The sequence below is a fragment of the Ahaetulla prasina genome, chromosome 10 (genome assembly GCF_028640845.1).
Source record: "Ahaetulla prasina isolate Xishuangbanna chromosome 10, ASM2864084v1, whole genome shotgun sequence".
NCBI lineage: Eukaryota > Metazoa > Chordata > Lepidosauria > Squamata > Colubridae > Ahaetulla > Ahaetulla prasina.
The window spans coordinates 17402439-17416976 of NC_080548.1; the positions used below are offsets into that span (position 1 = coordinate 17402439).

At 46.5% G+C, this 14538-nt stretch overlaps 1 protein-coding gene across 1 annotated transcript in view; it reads right to left on the reverse strand.

Moving 5' to 3' along the window:
- TCEA3 (transcription elongation factor A3) overlaps positions 1–14538 on the reverse strand; it is a 50032-nt gene that overhangs the window by 16530 nt on the left and 18964 nt on the right. The window lies entirely within an intron of this gene.

Here is a 14538-nt window from a genome sequence, read left to right on the forward strand (position 1 = left end):
ACATCATTAGAGTTGGAAGGGACCCTTGGAGGTCTTCTAGTCCAACCCCCTGCCCAGGCAGGAAACCCTACAGCATTTCAGACACATGGCTATCTTCTTATGTATGGATGCATTTTTTTTTAAGCGTAAATCTGTTTTTTGGAAAATGCACTCAGGTTTTCCACATAAACAGACTCACCCTAAAGCTTCCGCCATGTTTTTCTTTTTTGAATCAGACTCAGTGTGACCCTTATTTGCTGTTTGTATTGTTTCTTTTTCTCTTTTAGCAGCACAATATGTGCCCTGTTTTAGGAACTATTTCAGAGATGAGTTAGAAAGTTATAGGATGTGATAAGTTAGAAGGTTACAGAATATGAAGAGAGAGTTAAGAGGAAGTTTTCATACTAGTGCTGAAAAAGTATGAGTAAAGTAAGACGGATGGTGATTTTGCTAATAATGTGGTTTGTTTTTGGAAGTTTTTGATAGCATGGATTTGTTAGTGACCAACTTCCACACATGAATAAAAAGGGTGGGAGTTGGGTTTTTATTGATTGATTGTCTTTTTCTCTGTCTTCCACATAGTATGTTACTCAAATAGTAAAAACTATTTTTCAATCTTACTTGTCCCCTTCTCTTGATTCTAATCACTTCTCTTTTCACAACTTTACAGTCTCTCATTTACAAACGTACACATCCCTATTTTGTTATGTAGCAGACGCTGCGGCCTCTGCCTCCTCTCTTTTGACACTTTCTCCTGTCTCTCCTTGGGACAGTCACTCCTATTTTCATCAAAACAAAAAGGCGCTCATGAAACAATTTGGCTTCACGGCTGCTGAGGCATCTGATCATACATCAATGCCCTACTTGCAGCCGCCAAGGTAACTCTCTTCCGATGGGGGTCAACCCCAGAGGAACAGTGGCCAGTCAACTTTGGCAAATGGATGTTACTCAATATCCATCCTTTGCTCCATGGAAATTCTTGCATGTCTCAGTGGATACCTTCTCAGGCTTCATTCATGGCCATCCCTCAAAGGGGAGAAGCCACTAAACATGTAATCAATTATTTTATTCGGACCTTTGCATCGCTGGGATGCCCCAAAGAAATTTGGAATTCCATACAACAGCCAAGGTCAAGCTCTGGTAGAATGCGCCAACCAGACATTAAAAACAGCTCTTGACCGGTACACCAAACAACAGGGGAAAAATGCCCCTGGCCTCCCAGCAGTGCAATATACCTTGAATCGTTGTTTATATGTGTTGAATTTTTTAAACTTAACTGGACAACCGCTCGCGACCGCTGCAGAGCGACATTTTTCCCCTCCCCCATCTGCAGGTCTACCCAAACCACAGGTATACCGTGATTTACCTGACCTGACATGGAGAGGGCCTGCTGATCTCATCACCTGGGGTCGAGGTTACGCAGCTGTCCAGCTACCGGACCGAGTGCTTTGGGTTCCAGCCAGACACACCAGACCGTATTTGGTTAAAGACAGTTCTCTTCAGCCATCCCTCAACTAGAAAGAATGCTGTGGTTACCTGTTGCCTTTCTACTACTGAACATTGCCTTCTACACCCCTAACTGTGCGCAATGGACACACCCCTAGACGTCCTGAACTCCACTTCATCCATAGCGGTGCCGGGATCCTGGTTTCCTGACCTGTACTTTGACTATGGTATAATGATGGACACCACCATTAGCCACAAATGGACAAAAATCTCTAACCTCCCTCTCAGACTTTTTCTAAAAGAAGGGGGGTCTGTGTGTAGCTTTGAAAGAAGAATGTTGTTTTTACACTGAAAGTTCTGGTGTTGTGCTTGACTCTATGGCAGAATTAAATACCCGATTGAAAGATAGAGAAAAAGAGCGTTCTCAATCCCATACGTGGTATCAGGGAATGTTTAATCTCTCTCCCTGGTTGACCACCCTCCTCTCTGCCCTAGTTGGTCCTCTGATTTTGTTGCTCCTTGCATGTACAATTGGCCCATGTGTCATGGGGAGAGTTTTAGCATTTTTGAAACAACGACTAAACAGTATTGGAGATGATGTCCTCTTGCTAAGAAACACTGTTGAAAATGAATATAAACAACCTCTTTTAGAATTAGCCTCTGAGGCTGATGAAGACACTGAATCGGGAACCATTCCTTTGGAAAAGCGTACTGACTCCCTGCGGGGTCTCCCGGAGGGGGGATCCACTGGGGATGTCATAGCTTTAGAGGAATTTTACCCATCTTAAAAAATAAAAACAGAGGACATATGGATATATCATTTACCCATCTTAAAAAATAAAAACAGAGGACATATGGATATATCATTGGTTCAGGTTTTCTTAGGCCTCACAGCCAGAAGAACTTGATTTGACTTTTTTCAGTGCTACATGACAGACATGATTCCCTGAATTAAGTTTCTATTCCGCCTAACCTTCTCTGAGTTAGATGCATAGTATTGCTCTCCCTGATTTGGGCCCCTCGCCTTCCCTGAGATAAGCTTCTAGTTTTGCATTCCTTAAGTTGAGTTTCTATTCAGGTAAAACGCATGATTTCCTGAAAAACACGTGGTATTTTGCTAATACGTATACTCTAAACGCTTGCTGATTGGTATAGCTAAGTTTCTATATGTTAATTCCCTCATTGCTGTAATTACCCCTCCCTGCTAAAACTGCATAATAAAAGAGACTGTTGCGATCTAAGGGGATCTTTTTTACAACAGCTTTTTCTACAACCCTTTCTTCGTACTCTCTCATTTTGAAGAACTCCTGGTGTGGTGTCTTTTATTCGGCTGCTTTCGTCCTTGCGAGGACCCCCTAAATTGTCTCAACGAGGGTTGAGACCCGTTCCTGCGGGAACCCAGGACAACATTAACAGGGAACCTAGGGCGACAAATAATTGTTGCAGACCAACAGCAACAGACACTCAAACTGAAAAGATACTCCACGACTTGTAACCGGTCACCTAGCAACTATATGAAGTTACAACAGACTTTCCTGGGGGTACTTATAATCAGGTTCCAAATTTCCGATACACTCTTGCAGTTATGTGACCATATTTCAACCAGAGGTGGAATTCAGCTACTTTAGATCGGTTCGGGTGAACTAGTAGCACTGACGATTAGTTAGCCCCACACATCTGCCCCCGCTCTATCCTGTCCTTTATTTCCTGCTTTGTAGCTCATCTCAATCACACGGCACAGCTGATTTCTCACCCACCCCCCTCACTGTTCTACGTTCCATTGTTGACTTGGAAGGTAAGCAGCTGAGCTTCTAAATGCTCCATTTTCAGCGCTGGGCACAAGCGCCTTATACCCACTCATGCGTACTCACCAAACCGATTTGGTGAGTGCATTCCACCACTGATTTTGACAGTTCAGCAGTTACCCCACAGTCACATGATCAGGTTAAGATTGACTCGTAACACACCTCAACTCGCAGCTTGACAAGAGAGACAAGGGGAGATGGGAGGGGGAACACTTGGGATCTATTGGGAGCTGGGAAGGAGGCGAGGAATTTATGTGAGCCGTCTGCAATCTGAGAAAATCCCTTTCAAGGCTGTGCTGTAGGAACCCTCCAAAGGTGCAGTTTTTCCAAAACAAAATGAACATGCTGGATTTATTTATTATTTATTTATTTATTTATTATTTAGATTTTTATACCGCCCTTCTCCCAAAGGACTCAGGGCGGTGTACAGCCAGATTAAAAAACAGTACAATATACAAATTAAAACAAAAATTAAAATAACATATTCTATAAATGGCCGAAAATTTAAAACCGTCAAATTTGACCCATAAAATTCATAAAATACCCCAATTAAAATTATTAAAATTCAAAAGTTTAAAAAATTAAGCCAGTCCCGCTTGGATAAACAAGTGCGTTTTCAATTCACGGCGAAAGGTCCGAAGGTCAGGTAATTGATGCAAACCAGGGGGAAGTTCGTTCCAGAGGGTAGGTGCTCCGACAGAGAAGGCCCTTCCCCTGGGGGCCGCCAGCCGACATTGCTTGGCAGACGGCACCCTGAGAAGACCCTCTCTGTGTGAGCGTATGGGTCGGTGGGAGGCATAAGGTAACAGCAGGCGGTCCCGTACGTACCCGGGCCCTAAGCCATGGAGCGCTTTAAAGGTGGTAACCAACACCCTGAAGCGCACCCGAAAGACCACAGGTAGCCAGTGCAGACTGCGCAGGAGCGGTGTTACACGAGAGCAACGTGTGGCTCCCTCAATCACCTGCGCAGCTGCATTCTGAACTAACTGAAGCCTCCGAGTGCACTTCAGGGGTAGCCCCATGTAGAGAGCATTGCAATAATCCAGACGAGACGGGATTGCTGGACAAGGGACAAGGGTTGGCCCAGATGGGGAAAAGGGGAAATTAATTATGCTGGCTTTCATGCACAAACCTTAGAGCGAGCTTCGCTTCTTCTGTGCCTGTTTGGTTCTATCAGTAAAGTGATGCTCTTGGTTAAAAAAGAATGTCCCAGGATTTTTTTCTTTTGCTGCGTAGGTCAATGGAATAGTTGACACAGGTTTTGCAATGGTTTTGCCAAAAACCAGCATTTGCTCCCGGTTTTTGGCAAAACTGGCCATAGTGAACACTTGGTTAATGACCACGGTGTTCGCTTAATGACTGCTGCAAAAGAAAAGGTCACAAAATCAGGTCAGATACGTGGGTGAGCCATTTTACAACCGGGATCCATTGCGATCATAAGTCAAGGACTATTTACCGTGTTTCCCCAAAAATACAACCTATTCAAAAAGTAAGCCCTAGTTTTTACACATGTGCTCAATATAAGCCCTACCCCACCCCAAAATAAGCCCTAATTAAGACTCCGCCCACTCCAGGGTGCACAGGTAAAAATTAAGGTAGGGTGGAGCTGTCCTACCTTTGGATATTTGCAGCCAGGCCTCGCACCCCTCGGCGCATTTCTTTTGCTGCAGCCGGCAAGTCTTTCCTGAATGCTTCTGTAGCTAATAACAAAGTTCCGGATCGATCCAGAGCTCTGTTATCGGCTACAGGGGCTTTCAGGAAAGACTTGCTGGCCTTGCTAGACAAAGAAGTTTCTGAAGGCCTCTGATAGCAAAAAAAGAAGCTGGGGGCAACATGTGCAAGTGAGGTAAGTCAGTGGACGACATTCCAGGGGTGAAATCCAGCAGGGTCTGGAGAACCGGTAGTGGAAATTTTGAGCAGTTCAGAGAACCAGCAAATACCACCTCTGGCTGGCCCCAGGAGTGGGGTGGGAATGGGGATTTTGCAGTATCCTTCCCCCAGGAGTGGGGAGGGCATGGGGATTTTGCAGTATCCTTCCCCCAGGAGTGGGGTGGAAATGGGGATTTTGCAATATCCTTCCCCCTGGAGTGGGGAGGGAATGAGGATTTTGCAGTATCCTTCCCCTGGAGTGGGAAGGAAATGGGGATTTTGCAGTATCCTTCCCCCTGGAGTGGGGTGGGAATGGGGATTTTGCAGTATCCTTCCCCCTGGAGTGGGAAGGGAATGGGGATTTTGCAGTATCCTTCCCCCAGGAGTGCGGTGGGAATGGGGATTTTGCAGTATCCTTCCCCCTGGAGTGGGAAGGGAATGGGGATTTTGCAGTATCCTTCCCCCAGGAGTGCAGTGGGAATGGGGATTTTGCAGTATCCTTCCCCCTGGAGTGGGGAGGGAATGAGGATTTTGCAGTATCCTTCCCCTGGAGTAGGGAGGGAATGAGGATTTTGCAGTATCCTTCCCCTGGAGTGGGGAGGGAATGAGGATTTTGCAGTATCCTTCCCCTGGAGTGGGGAGGGAATGGGGATTTTGCAGTATCCTTTCCCTGCCATGCCCACCAACCCATGCCCACAGAACCGGTAGTAAAAAAAAAATTGGATTTCACCACTGCGACATCTTCACCCACCCACCCCCCGAAAATAAAACCTGATGCCTTTTTTGGTGGCAAAAAAATAAATAAGACAGGGTCTTATTTTCGGGAAAACACGGTAATATTTCTATTTCTTGCTTTGCTTTCTCCAACATGGTTCCCAGGGTGAAGCAGATTTGAGAGGTTATGCAAACAGTCAATTGGCAGGCTTCTTGTTTCGAGGCAAAAGCCCGTCTCTCTCCCCACTGGATTACAACAAGGCTGTTGGAACAAAAATCACAACATCTCCACCCATATAGACACGAGGATTAATTGGTTCTAAGCGGAAAAACATTCAGTTCCTGAAATTGCTTCCCTGTCAGTCTTGCTTGGAAAAACTGTTTGTCGGTTCGAGGCAGCTGCCAAAGAATCTGAAAATAAACAGGATTACAACTGGGATACCCTGGAGGATTTCTCAACCAAACTTGTGGGAGTTTGTGTTAACTTTACAAAGAATCTGTCCTGTCCTGTCCTTTCATCCTGGGGAAGGAGGCTGAAGATTTTCTACCCAACTTCCCCATCCAAGCAGAAACAATGACAAATAGTCCTCAACTTAGGACCACATTAAGCCCAAAAGTTCTGTTTGCTAAGCAAGACAATTGTTAAGAGGGTTTTTGTCCCCTTTTAAACACCTCCCTCGCTAGAGTTGTTAAGTGAATCCCCTCTGCAGTTGTTAAATTAGGAACATGGTTGTTAAGTGAATCAGGTTTCCCCATTGTGTCAGTTTTGGAAGGCAATTTTCTTTTTGCTTCTGAACTGCCACATATTTTAGCTGGGGAAGTTGGGAGGGGTTGTTGTTGGAGCAGTAGAAAGCTAGTCATAACAACATTCCGTATTCAAGGACTTTTGCCTGCATCTGATGTACACTGCCTGAAGATTGTATCCAATTGAGTGTGAAGCGTTGATTGGACAATGTGATGAACTTGTGGGTGTGGGACAGGACTGTGAACTGTCAACTGGGTGTGGAAAACCTGAAAGCTTTCAGTTTCGGGTTTTCCCAGCTGTGCCAACATGACATCTCTAATAAACTGGAACTTTGAGGAACCTCAAGCCTCAGAGCTTTATTTCATTGGGGGTGTTCCTTGGAACCCTGACACATTGACTTTGCCTTGTCAGAAGGTCACAAAAAGGGATCATGTGACCCCAGAATATCGCAACCGTCATAAATATGAATTGCTTTCCAAGAGTCTGAATTTTTAATCACATGCCCATGGAGATCTGCAACGGTCGTAAACATGAAAAACGGTCAGAAGTCACTTTCTTCAGTGCCAGGGTAACCTTGAATGGTCACTAAACAAATTGTTGTAAGTCGAGGACTACCTGTATTTAAAATAAAGGGATGTTGCAAAAGAATTCCTAATGTTGTGGATGTCACAAAGGGGGAATCACGTGACGCCTCAGGACATTGCAACCGTCATAAATATGAGTCAATCGTGCTATGTGTCTTAATTTTAATCCCCTGGCCATGGGGATGGCTGCAATGGTCGTAAATACGAAAAACCGTCCTAAGTCACCTTTTTTTTTTCCAGTGCCATTGTGACTTTGAATGGTCACTAAATGAACTGTTGTTAAGTCGAGGACTACCTATATTTTCTCTGTGTTTCCCTTCTTTTAAAATAGCCTCTCCCCCAGGGGTGAAATGTAAAATTTGTTACTATCGGTTCTGTGGGCGTGGCTTGGTGGTGGTGGGGGTAATGTGACTGGGTGGGCGTGGCCAACTTTTAAAAGCATTTTTTTTTTTGCCTTTAAAAGAAAAAAAGTCTTTGACAATCAGGCAACTCAGCTGGGATCGCCAGAGGAGCCTTTAAAAGCATTTTTTCTACAACCTCTTCGGCCACAGAGGTTGTAAAAAAAATGCTTTTAAAAGCCTCTGACTATCCCAGCTGAGCCGCGCGATCATCAGCGGCTTTTTTTTTTACTTTTAAAAGCATTTTTTCGGCCGAAGAAAAAATGCTTTTAAAAGTTTTTTAAAAAGCCTCTGATGATCACGCGGCTCAGCTGGGCATGGGAGGGGGGGCAGGGATTTTTGCTACCAGTTCTCCGAACCACCCGCCACCATTGCTACCGGATCAGACGATCCGGTCCGAACCGGGGACATTTCACCCCTGTTCTCCCTTACCACCACCTAACTTTTCCCTCCTTTAGAAAACTCATTTAAACCGTGCTGTCTAATAGACCGCCTGGGATGCAAAGGTTGTCACAGAGATTGAGAGCAGAGAGCAGACCCTTATTATGAATTCTGATTTCTTTTTTAACAAGAGTTTATGAAGATCTGTTATGTTTTACGGTTTTGGCCTTCTTGTGAACCCCCCCTGGGGTCTCTCCGGAATGCAACCGTTTATACAAATTGCAAATAAATAAAAGATGAGCCTGCCTTTGCTTCGCAATCAGCTTGGAGACCTCCTGAGAGGTTAAATGGATATTGACTAAGGTTTTTAGCTTTTCCTGCAGTAGCAACCCCTTTGTTTTGATTAAGCACCACAACCCGAGTCCTAATAAAGCAGGCTGAGTCGCAGGATGCATTCTAAGGAAGGACTGGGCAAACATCTCCCCTCGTCACCATCAGGCGTGGGGGCGTGGGGGGGCGTTGAGAGGACAAGCAAGTAAACTGTCCTGATGACGTCACAATGGTAGCCCTGCAACTTCTCTACAAGGGCGGCGTTCGCATCGTGACATCACAGCCTGTGTGATGTCGTTTTTCCAACCCCTTCTAGCCTGGGTTTTAAGAGGCGATGCCTCAAAATCTACACAAAATGTGATTGACTAAAGCAATTAAATAAATTGCATTTTGGGCTATCCTGTGTGTAGCCTGTTGGCCACCCGGTGTCATGTCCCACTCCTCCGCTGACGGCCGGGTCAGGGAAATCCGAATCAGGCTTGCCTCTGCAGCTCTGCCCAAAGTCCTAGCAAAGTCCTCAGAGCAGGCAGGAGACCAGAAAGTGACTTCAGCAAGATAAGTTCGACTTTGCCTGACTCAGAGACTGCCAGAAAGCAGATCCTTTATATAGGCCATGGGGTGTGGCTCCATGACTCAGCACTCATTAAGGCCTGCCCCTCCCTTTCTTCTGTTGCCTCCGCCTATCCAATCTTCTGATGCGAGGGTCACTCCAATCAGCTGTTGGAAGTAAACTTTCCTCAGGCTCACATGCTGTGGAGGAGGGGGAGGGGTCTAGCTGCTCCGTTTGCCTGGGCATGGAGCCAGGGCTGGGGCCGGGGGATGCTCCCTCCTCTGCAGCCTGCTTGGGCATGGAGCCAGGGCTGGGACCGGGAGGTGCCCCCTCCTCTGCAGCTTGTCTGGGCATGGAGCCAGGACTGGGGCCGGGAGGCATACATTCCTCCGTGTTCGGGAGCAGATAAGCAGACCCCGGCTGCGGTGAGAGCGGACAAGACACAACACCCGGTCCCTCCAGCAGTAGAATTACAGCATCAAGGCAACCTGAGAGCTCTGAGGGGGAAGAGGGAATGGAGCTGGCAGAGAGCAGACAGAGACAGAGCCTGGGTCATCCGTCAGCCCTCAGAGGGAGAGTCAACAGCCCTCAGATCTGGAGGTGGCTGATGAGGAAGAGGAGGAACAGCTGGGTCCAGGGGTGAAATGCTCCCGGTTCAGAGTGGATCGCCCAATTTGGTAGCGATGGTGGCGGGTGGTTCAGAGAACCGGTAGCAAAAATCCCTTCCCCCCCATGCCCAGCTGAGCCGCGCGATCATCAGAGGTTGTTGTTTTTTTTTACTTTTAAAAGCATTTTTTCTTCGGCCAAAAAAATGCTTTTAAAAGTAAAAAAAAAAAGAAAAAAGCCTTGATCGCATGGCTCAGCTGGGCATGGCAGGAGGGGGGCAGGGATTTTTGCTACCGGTTCTCTGAACCACCCGCCGCCATCACTACCGGATTGGGCGATCCAGTCCGAACTGGGAGCATTTCACCCCTGCATTAAACCTTCTTTCCAATCAGCCTCCATTTTTCCAGTATCTTTTTCCCAGCTTGGAACAGAGCCAGAGGGATATTTCTTCCCACAACAGTTACAGCTTTCTCGTCTTTCTGATGCCAACTTGACACCAAAGATCTATGTGCCCTCTTTATAAAGAGGAGACCTCAGAACAAATACCCAGAGTTTCTGAAGTTTGGCTTTTCATCCTTGTGAGGCATGCATTGTCTCTGCAAGTCTTTCTTTTTTTTTCTCAACATGGAAAGATGCGATGAAAACTGCATGTGAATAAGGCAAAATAAGTAAGCCTGCTGAGTTTGACCCTGTGGCTCCCGAGGACGTGGACAGGTTGTTGGGGAGGCTTCACGGCACGACATGTTTACTGGACCCGTGCCCTTCCTGGCTGGTACTGGCCACTCAGGCGGTGACACGAGGCTGGCTCCAGAGGATTATCAACGCTTCTTTGTTGGATGGGGTTTTCCCTGCCGCCTTGAAAGAGGCGGTGGTGAGACCCCTCCTTAAGAAGCCCTCTTTGGACCCAGCTATTTTGGGTAATTATCGTCCAGTCTCCAACCTTCGCTTTGTTGCGAAGGTTGTAGAGAGTGCCATGGCGCGACAGCTGCCCCAACACCTGGATGAAGATGTCTATCTAGACCCGTTCCAGTCCGGCTTCCGACCCGGATACAGCACGGAGACAGCTTTGGTCGCATTGGTGGATGATCTCTGGAGGGCCAGGGACGGGATATTCCTCTGCCCTGGTCCTATTAGACCTCTCAGCGGCGTTCGATACCATCGATCATGGTATCCTGCTGCGCCGGTTGGGGGGGATTGGGAGTGGGAGGCACCGTATATCGGTGGTTCTCCTCCTATCTCTCCGACCGGTCGCAGACGGTGTTGACAGGGGGCAGAGGTCGACCGCGAGGGCCTCACTTGTGGGGTCCCACAGGGTCGATTCTCTCGCCTGCTGTTCAACATCTACATGAAGCCGTTGGGTGAGATCATCAGTGGTTTGGGTGAGATACCAGCAGTACGCTGACGACACTCAGCTGTACTTTTCCACCCGGACCACCCCAATGAAGTTGTTGAAGTGCTGTCCCGGTGTTTGGAGGCTGTACGGGTCTGGATGGGGAGAAACAGGCTCAAGCTTAATCCTCCAAGGCGGAGTGGCTGTGGATGCCGGCACCCGATTCAGTCAGCTGCAGCCGCGCTGGCTGTTGGAGGCAGTTACTGGCCCCAAAGGATAGGGTGCGCAACTTGGGTGTCCTTCTGGATGATCGGCTGTCGTTTGAAGACCATTTGACGGCCGTCTCCAGGAGGGCCTTCCACCAGGTTCGCCTGGTTCGGCAGTTGCGCCCCTTCCTTGATCGGGATGCCTTATGCACAGTCACTCATGCGCTCGTTACCTCTCGCTTGGATTACTGTAATGCTCTCTACATGGGGCTCCCCCTGAAGTGCGCTCGGAGGCTTCAGTTAGTCCAGAATGCAGCTGCGCGAGTGATAAGAGGAGCTACACGTAGCTCCCATGTAACACCGCTCCTGCGCAGACTGCACTGGCTGCCTGTGGCCTTCGGGTGCACTTTAAGGTGTTGGTTATGACCTTTAAAGCGCTCCATGGCTTAGGACCTGGGTACTTACGGGACCGCCTGCTGTTACCATACGCCTCCCACCGACCCGTACGCTCCCACAGAGAGGGACTTCTCAGGGTGCCGTCCGCCAAACAATGTCGGCTGGCGGCCCCCAGGGGAAGGGCCTTCTCTGTGGGGCTCCACACTCTGGAGCAGGCTTCCCCCGGGTTTACGCCAAATACCTGACCTTCGGACATTTCGTCGCGAACTCAAGACTCACCTTTTTATCCGCGCGGGGCTGGCTTAAATTGGGATTTTAATCTTAAATTTATTAAGTTTAAACGGGGTTTTAGTATGGTAAATTTTAATCATTGGGCTAATTTAAATAAGTTTTTTAAATCGTATTTTAAATCTGTATATTGTATTGTCGGTTTTTTATTATGCCTGTACACCGCCCTGAGTCCTTCGGGAGAAGGGCGGTATAAAAATCAAATAAAATAAATAAATAAATAAATAAAATAATGATAAAGTACCTGGAAGGTAAGGGAGGGGAGGGGAGGGGGGAGAGACTTCCCCCCAAAACTGAATGGGGAGTTTAAACTTTTATGAGGTTACGAGTCAAGTGAAATTGCTTTAAAAAGGAGGCAATAAAACATACAAAATAAACCAGAGAGCTGTGGCATTTTTTTTTTAATCTTTTAAGCTCATATTTACAGAAGATCCTACATTTTGCTTAGAAAGGGCAATCTATATTATTTATGAGTTTTGGTAGTGATGCAGCTGAGAGATGAACACATCCCGTAAGCAAGAAATGTACTCTTAATTTTGAAGGGAGCTGTGGGCCAGCAATGTTTTTAATACAACTGCTATATTCATTGAGGACCTATGAACGCCGCGTCTCTCTGCGTCAATAAAGCGCCACGCTTCAACAGATTGTTTCTGCTATGGTCGGAGAAGAAGGAGGAGATTAAACGCTCGTGGGGATGTTATCACCTAGCACAGCATAGGCACAAAAAGCTGTTGTATGCTGCTTTTATTAAAGGACAGGTAACTACATACATGGCCAACAGCAGAAGGCAGCAGAGGGCAACCCTACCTGATAAGAAAAAAGCTAAGCAGGGACAAATGTGGCTAGGATTTGGATGAGTTATACTGGGGCTAAAAGATAGACCAGCAATTCTCAAAGTGTATCCTTGATGGTATTCCATGAGAGAGAGGGAGGGAGGGAGGGAGGGAGGGAGGGAGGGAGGAGGAGGAGGAAGGAAGGAAGGAAGGAAGGAAGGAAGGAAGGAAGGAAGGAAGGAAGGAAGGAAGAAAAGGAGGGAGGGAGGAAAGAAAGGAGGGAAGGAGGGAGGGAGGGGGGGAGGGAGGAGGAGGAGGAAGGAAGGAAGGAGGGAGGGAGGGAGGAGGAGGAAAGAAAGGAGGAGGAAGGAAGGAAGGAAGGAAGAAAGGAGGGAGGGAGGAAAGAAAAGGAGGGAAGGGAGGGAGGGAAGGAGGAAAGAAAAGGAGGGAGGGAAGGAAGGAAGGAAAGAAAGAAAAGGAAGAAGGAAGGAAGGGAGGGAGGGAGGGAGGGAGGGAGGAAAGAAAAGGAGGGAGGGAAGGAAGGAAGGAAAGAAAGAAAAGGAAGAAGGAAGGAAGGAAGGAAGGAAGGAAGGAAGGAAGGAAGGAAGGAAGGCAGGCAGTTGAACACTGTCAATATTCTATTATTAGAGCTTTGTCTCTTCATCATGGGTTCTGGGAATTCTTTCCTTATCTAACAGTGGCCACATACAGCTTAATATGCTATTTAATTAAAGGATAAAATGATGTACAAATGCAGAGGTGTCGATTTATGCAAACAGCCATCATTGAATTAAAAAGGCACAAAATTAATCTGGAGGAGAAAAATGAAATATTGAGGGAGAAAGAACAAGAGAAGAACCATTGAAATCTGCATCTTGTGCCGATCTATTACAGAACTGAGGAATATTCAGTAAATTGGCCTCTTTTTACTCAACTAGATATCCATCTAAGCAGCAGATGTGCTGAGGACTTTATTTAATAAACTTGGGAGGAACTTCCCAAAGCCATCAGCTCAGTGCACCTCTGTCATCTTTCAAACGGTGAGTTAGCTAGAGTCCAGGGACAAAAACTGACTCACCAGCACTGAAGTGGAAAGTGAAATTAAAGAAGCTCTCTGGCAAAATAAAACTGGCATTTCACCAAGGACAAACCAGATCAAGGGAGAGAGACATTTTTCATCTTAAGGAACCTAGAAAAGGGCTCCTTTCCCAAGATAAGAATGGCGCTAAAGGCCTAATCATATTCTTTAATTCAAAAAGCTGGTAATTACTTTTTAAGCTGTAAACCAGAAGGAGATAATCTTTTACAGACTGGAAGCTGCGTTTTGTAAAAAAAATACATTATTTGCAGCTCTAAAGATGCATATCTTTAACATTGTAATGTTATTGGACGAGCAGAAATATTTTGGCCCTTTGGGGAGGATTTGAGGAAAGTTAACTGTGTCCATGGTGCTGATAAATTTTAGTAATCCCAAATCAATTAGGGGGATGGTGGTATTAAGGAAAATAGTCTTTGGCCTTGCAATTTCTACCAAATGTAAGGAAAGTTGGTAGAAAGGGAAATTCTTACTTTCTCTCCCCACAGAAGCCTGCAAGTAGGGAAGAAAAAGTCTTTGACCATCCAGTAAGGAATCAAGATACAGGTTCCAAAACAAATAATCATGGCTACCTGTACTATTCATGGTTACTTCATCCAGGTTTGGTCACCACACTATAAAAAAAGATGTGGCGACTCTAGAAAGAGTGCAGAGGTGAGCAACCAAGATGATTAGGGGACTGGAGGCTAAAACATATGAAGAACGGTTACAGGAACTGGGCATGGCTAGCCTAGTGAAGAGAAGAGAACAATCAGCCAATGGGACAACTTGCCTTCTAAAGTCGTGGGAGCTTCATCACTGGAAGCTTTCAAGGAGAGATTAGACTGCCATTTGTCAGAAATGGTGTAGGGTCTCCTGCTTGGGCGGGCAGTTGGACTAAATGACCTACAAAGTCTCTTCTAACTCTGTTAACCTGTATAATCTGTTAAGAGTATGAACCAAAAGAACAGTGGGAGACATACCAACCTGCCTTCCATTGAGGACCTGTGTATTGCATGAATCAAAAAGAGGGCTGTGAAAATATTTACAGATCCCTCAAATC